The sequence below is a fragment of the Vicugna pacos genome, chromosome 5, assembly GCF_048564905.1.
Source record: "Vicugna pacos chromosome 5, VicPac4, whole genome shotgun sequence".
Taxonomy (NCBI): domain Eukaryota; kingdom Metazoa; phylum Chordata; class Mammalia; order Artiodactyla; family Camelidae; genus Vicugna; species Vicugna pacos.
Genome location: NC_132991.1, coordinates 468026 through 474738, shown reverse-complemented (window position 1 = coordinate 474738; position 6713 = coordinate 468026).

Sequence of the window (6713 nt, the reverse complement as noted above, 5' to 3'; positions counted from 1 at the left end):
TTCTCATTAATCTTAAATTCTGAAGGATTTACTGAAGTCTCATATCCCTTGATCTGGCACTTTAAGAGTTAGGAACAGCCACAAAGACTACAGCTGGGAGATAAGATGTAGATTAAAAGAACCATTAACTCACAATGGCATTGGAAAACCGTAAGTGTTGAATTTAATTTGGATGCAGTTCAAAGCACCAAGTAAAGTGGGAGGTAGAGGCTGTAAGTAGTTTTTAGTGCCCGGGAACTCAACTTTTTCTCTTGGAGCAGCCACCGAGGAATCACACTGCTAAAGATTAGGTAATTCGTTAGCTACTTTCTCCTTCGTGAACCACTAAATTTCTGCTGCTTTATTCAGAGAGGCCGTATGTCTAGCAGTTAGGAGTGTGTCCTTGGAACCATACTCCTAAGTCTGAATCCCTGCGTCCTGACCCCAGTGCGGGATCCCAGGGGGGCGTTACCACCCTTGTGCCTCCCATCGCTCATCTTTAAATGGGGGTCATAGCACCTGCTTCAGGTGATGTTGAGAAGTTTAACAGACAACGTGTGTAGAGTCCTGAGATCAATGCCACTTATACAAGTGCTTTACATCTTGAGTTATTACTTTTCTAGTGAGAATTATGCATTTTTTTATGGTGCCTTGCCAATCATATTTATCTCCCCAGGTTTGTGAAGGGACTAATCAGAGTAAATGCCTATGAAGACTGCCCCTGTGCGAGGCATTGTCCTAAGCACTCACACACACAGCCCCAACCTGGAGGTGAGGAAACTGAGGCCCACAGAGGCTAAGCAAACTTGCCCGAGGGGATACAACTTCAAAGAGGACTGCAGAGGCCACGCTCTTAGCCACTGCGGCGAGGGAAATGCTGGAAGGGCAGTTTAAGTAAGAAGCTCTGAAGTTCTGAGCCGGTCTTATTGTTCTCACTATGAGTCCTCCTCTTAAACCTACTGAGTTCCAGGCGGCTGGGCTTGAGCTGGGTAGGGTATCCTGGCCATGGGCTCAGGCTGGGATTTCGGACAAGCTGCCTGCAACTGCGGTGCTCTGTAGAGCTGTGGGCACCCTCCAACCCAAATGAACGCTAGAACCAAAGCCAGGCAGATGCTCGGCTGTGCCGCTGGTGTGAAAGGCTAAGGGCTGGGAGGATGCAGGGCCCAGGGGCAGAGGTGGGCAGAGGAGCCTGGAGTAAGGTCCTGGGCTCACAGAAGGCAATACTGTCATCTATTATGTGGTGACATGGGCAGTGAGCAGACAGAAACCCAGGAGGGACAGAGACTCGGCACGAAAAAAAAAAATGTTCCCGAGCCTACGCAGAACGAAACACAGCCTTAAAACTTTCTTATACTCTTGAGTCATCGTACTACACTGGGGCTAAAGAAAAATCATTGTTTCCTAATCCACAAGGACAAACTGCAGGAAAAAAAGTGAAAAAAGACACGGGCACAAAGATTCTCATTATAGCGTTATTCAACAAAATCGTGACAAAGTTGGAAACTGCCTAATTGTTCAACGATAGTGGAAAGGACCAGTAAAATAAGGAGGAACCACCTGATTTAATAGTACACAGTCAGAAAAGTGATCATTATAAAGACTATGGAAAAGCAGAGAAGCATGCTTAAAATATTTTAAGGGAAAGAAGCAGAGCATAGAAGTATGTAACTATGTAAAACTAGGTAGGTAGACAGACCGGGAGGGAAGTCACAAACAGGTAAAATGTGAATGATTTTTCCTTATGTTGGCCCAAGCTTTGATTGGTGCACACATACCTGGTTTTATCGTGCTCTGCTTTATGGTGCTTCACAGATAGTCATGTTTTTTACAAGTTGGTTTGTGGCAACACCGTGTTGAGCAAGTCCAGCAGCACCGTTTTTCCAACAGCACTTGCTCACTTCACGTCTGTGTGTCACATTTTGGTGATTCTTGCAGTATTTCAGACTTCTTCATTATTATGACATTTGTTATGGTGATCTGGATCGGTGATCTTGGGTGTCATTATTGTCATTGTTTTGGGGCACCATGAACTGCACCCATACAAGGTGATAAACCTAATCTAATGTTGTGTGTGTTCTGACACTTCACCAACATGTTCCTCCATCTCTGTCCCTCTCCTCAGGCCTCCCTATTCCCCGAGACATGGCAATACCGACTTTAGGCCAGGTAATAACTCCACAATGGCCTCTCAGTGTTCAAGTGACAGGAGGGGTCGCACATCTCCCACTTTAAATCAAAAGTTAGGAATGATTAAGCTTAGTGAGGAAGGTATGTCAAAAGCTGGAGATAAATGATAGATTCTTTTAACCAAGAAACTCATTTCCTTCAGATGTGAGAAATGTTCTTTTATAATTTCTCTGATAATCTCTTCCCTTCTATTTTCTCTATTTTTTTTCTTGAACTTCTACTCTTTGAATGTCAGATCCCCTGGACTACCATACTAATCGTGTCCTCATTTTCCTGTTTCCCTGCTCTTTGATATTTATTTTATTTTATTTCCTACATTTCCTCAATGTGATTTCTAAATATCTACTGACTTTAAAATATTTTTAAATTATATTTTTAGTTTCCAAGAGCTGCTTATAACAATTAATGCTTCATTAAAACATCCATCAGCTTTTAATTTATGGATGGGATATCTCTCTGAGAATATTAAGGACAGATTTACATCTGCTTATTTTAGTTTCACCTCACATTCCCTGTATTATCTCTGTTTCTTCCAGGTCCTTTTTTTCCCCCCTGCTTGTCTGTTTTGGTTTCTCTGTTCCATGCTAGAGGTTTATGCCTTGAATGTGTATTCTTATCTTAGAGTGGGGCACTATAAAAAGCTGACCAGAGGCTCTGTGATTGTGTGTCGGTTGGTGTGTGTGTTTTGGGGGAGAGTTGTGTTTGTTAAATGGGGAAGCTCTGCTGCAGGATGACTGGACCTGTATCAATCAGTGTCCATAGGTTTCCTTCCCCCTCTTTGTCTATTTATTCTTTCCAGAGAGGAATATTCCATTCTTATATTCTGGAGCTAAAAGGAGATATTCTGGCAGTGTAATCCTGGCTGCCAGCAAATTGGGAGGTGATAAAGGAAGGGGGTTAGAGAATCTCATCCTTCCTAATATGGAATTCCCCTGAATTCCCTTGGAGTCAGTATCTTACCCCAGCCTCACTCTTGGCTTGCTGATTCCTCAGTGGTGACTGACACCTCCTTTCCTGAGCTTTCCTGGGGTTTGAACTATTCATTGCTATACTCCTCCATAAGCACTTTTATTTCCACTTTTCTTTGATCAGCAGTGTCAGCTAGCTCATATCTATTCTCTCTCCATTTTCCAAAATTTTGCTGATAAGCCTTATCAACTATTGTCTTCACTTCCTTTCCCTTTGTCCTTGGATTTATTTTTTGTTGTTTGTTTTTGTTTTTAACTCAAATAAATTTCTTTACTGTCATTCTAGATGGGTTTGGGTAGGGGTAGTGACAGATATGTGCATTCAATCTGCAATATTCCATCAACCCTTTATTGACCTCTGTTATAGGTGGAAACATGTGCTGATGAGAGGAGGAAGCTATTAGAGACTAAGGGAAGAAAATTAGTAGATACTTGCTGTTTACTCCAATCACTTTACTACAGGAAATTGATCAACTAAAGTTTTTAAAGTTTTAACTTATTGGGTAGATTCTTATACTCCACTGTATTCCTCACCTTATCTCCCACAAAGAACCTTCCTGATGGAGTCAAATTACAAAGGTTTGACCACAAGTCAGTGACATATCAATATACCCCATAAAAATTAATAAATGGTCCCTGCCAAAGCAATCAATAATTTGAATAATTTTATGATTGTTATTCCTATTACACGTGCTCAGATCTACACAGAATTAATTTTATTTATTTTAGGACAATAACATGGGAAAATCCAATTTTTCCTCCCACTTTACTCTTAAAAGAAAGGAATACATTGTATAAAGCTACTGGTTCTGATTCCTTGAAAACACTGAATGCCAAAGAGAATGCATTGACTCCATAGAGTGAAATGAGTAGGATGAAGTGACTGATCATCTTTAAGGATCATTCCATCCATCCAAAATCTCAGCCAAATGGCTGGCACAATTCAACTCTCAGGCAGAGTGTAGCCCATTCCATAAGGCACAGACACAGAGTCCAGAGGCGTGGACAGTTGTTTCTGGAACAATGTTATTAAGTTCCTGCAAACATTTAGGAAGTGTATTTATTTTAATCGCCATAATCAAAACAGGAATGTGTGCAGATGCTTAAAATAATACAAATGCCACCTATATGACACAAATCACTGAGCAGTGAAAATGGTTTCCCAAATTGCAAATAGCCAGGATAACAAATATATTTCATGTTGAAAATCTGGGTCATTTTATACCAAGGAACAACTTAATGGTGACGGTTAAAAAATTAAATTTTAAATATAGGGTCTAAGGTTTAATCGGATTTCTGAAAATAGTTAATAGCACAACCTTTAAAATACGTGTGTGTGTGTGTGCGAGCACGTGCGCGCACGTGTGTGTGTATAAATACATTTTGGATCAGGGTATGAACTGCTCTGAAAAAGCAGGAAACAGGAACAAATATTAGTAATCTGAGGACAATTCATAAATTGAATACTTAAATTTAAAGGCTCCTGAAATTTAGAACAGTGCAGGTCAAAACTATAGGGAAGTAAGTAAGCCCTTGTGCTGGGAGTAGAGCAAGTGAGAACACAGGGGCCATGGTCCCAAGGCCATGAAGGTCATTCAGGTGCTGGACTAGGCATGTGTGCTCTTACCTGTGAAACTCTTCCTTCTTTCTCATGGCTGTGTTCTCTCCTATACCTAACCATGGCTTGTGAACTGGTACACACCGCCTGCATCCTCCCCTAACTTCTTGTATCTGCTCACCTCTGTTGTGTTTTCAATGTCTGCTTGGTTACCTAAACCAAATCATGACTGCTTGCTTTATTTGGGGGGGGTTTACCATGGATTACACTTGAAGTCCATGAAATCTTTCATGACTCAAGAGAACAGGTCTAATTTCTTCCCTGGGTGGTCTAAAGATTGCAGATTTTTTGTGTGTGTGTGTCATTGAGGATAAAAGGAGTAATTGGAATAAATATGTTATAAGGACAGAGTTGTATTCTCTGGGGAAAATTTAGCCAGATAAAACGTAATACTTTTTTTTTTGAGCTATATAAATTCTTGGTTATATAGAATAAAAAATACTTTCGATTTCTTCTGGGACTCTGATTGTTGAGCTGTGAAAATTGATGGAAATCAGGTTGTTTTATAACTTGCGGTTTGCTAACAGTGACAATCAACAGGGTCTTCTGCCTCTATCTTCCTGACATTTCCCAGGATTGGGCTCCTGTCTTGTTTTCAGTGATACTTCATGTTCTTAAGCCCATCTCCCTCTCCTCCCTGCCTCTTTCAGGATCTTTCTCTCCAGATCTGGTCACGCCCATGGTTCCCATCCCTGTTCTTTCTCTCTAGTTTGTCACCCTTTGCTCTCTTTATCTCCTCTTTCAGCTTCTACCATCGCCCCACTAATGATGGCTCAAATTTGTTTCTAGCTGTTTCAAAAGTTCAAGGCACTTATTTCCACTGCCTGCTGAATATCCTTAAGTCTAGATCCACCTCTATTTAAAATTCAGCATTTTCTTACTAATTCAACACTGTTGCTAAATCAGTCACTATCGTTCTCAGTCATCTCTGACCACACACTCTCCTTCAGCCCTTCTATCGCCATAGTTTCTGCTAATTTTCATCTCCACAGTAATTCCTGTATGTTTTCTAATTATTAAAATCATCATTGCCCTCCTTTACTATTTGGTTACCACAGGCCAGATCCTATGGGAAAGACGGGACAAGGGCTTCCTTCTTTACCATTATTTATCCCCTTCGCTGCCTCTTTCCTGGTTTATTCTAGGAGAATTCTAATGGACCTTCCTGCTACCATTCTTTGCTCCTCTAATTGACACTATATATAGCTGCTAGCCTATTCGTCTCTTTTCACTGAAGTACTGTCGATTTACAATGTTGTGTTAGTTTCTGGTTTATAGCAAAGTGATTCAGTTATACATATACATATATGTATGTATTCTTTTTCATACCCTTTTCTATTGTAGTTTATTACAGGATACTGAAAGTAGTTGCCTGTGCTATACAGTAGGGCCTTGTTTATTTTATATGCAGTAGTTTGTATCTGCTGATCCCAAACTCCTAATTTATCCCTCCCCCATCCCTTTTCCCCTTTGGTAACCATACGTTTCTTTTCTGTGTCTGTGAGTCTGTTTCTCTTTTGTACATAATTACATTTGTATCATATTTTACATTCCACATGTAAGTGATAACATATGATATTTGTCTTTCTCTCTCTGACTTACTTCACTTAGTGTTATAATCTCTACATCCACATTGCTGCAAATGGCATTATTTCATTTTTTGTGGCTGTAGATTACTCCTCTTAATGCACAAGCCTGACCAATTGCTATTATCCAATTATATCCAAAGCAGGCAAGGCTTTAACCAAATGTGACCTTACCTTTCATCTAAAATTCCAAAGTACTTTTAAAACACATTTCTAAAGGCAATTTAAAAAATTTTCCTGCAATGTTTTTTTGATATAGATGATGACATACAGAATGGGTCGATCGTATCTTACAATCAGAACCAAACTTCTAGTGCCTGCAGACTGCAAAACCAGTTAACTCCCCTTCTAGATTTAAACCTTAACAAGGCTTAT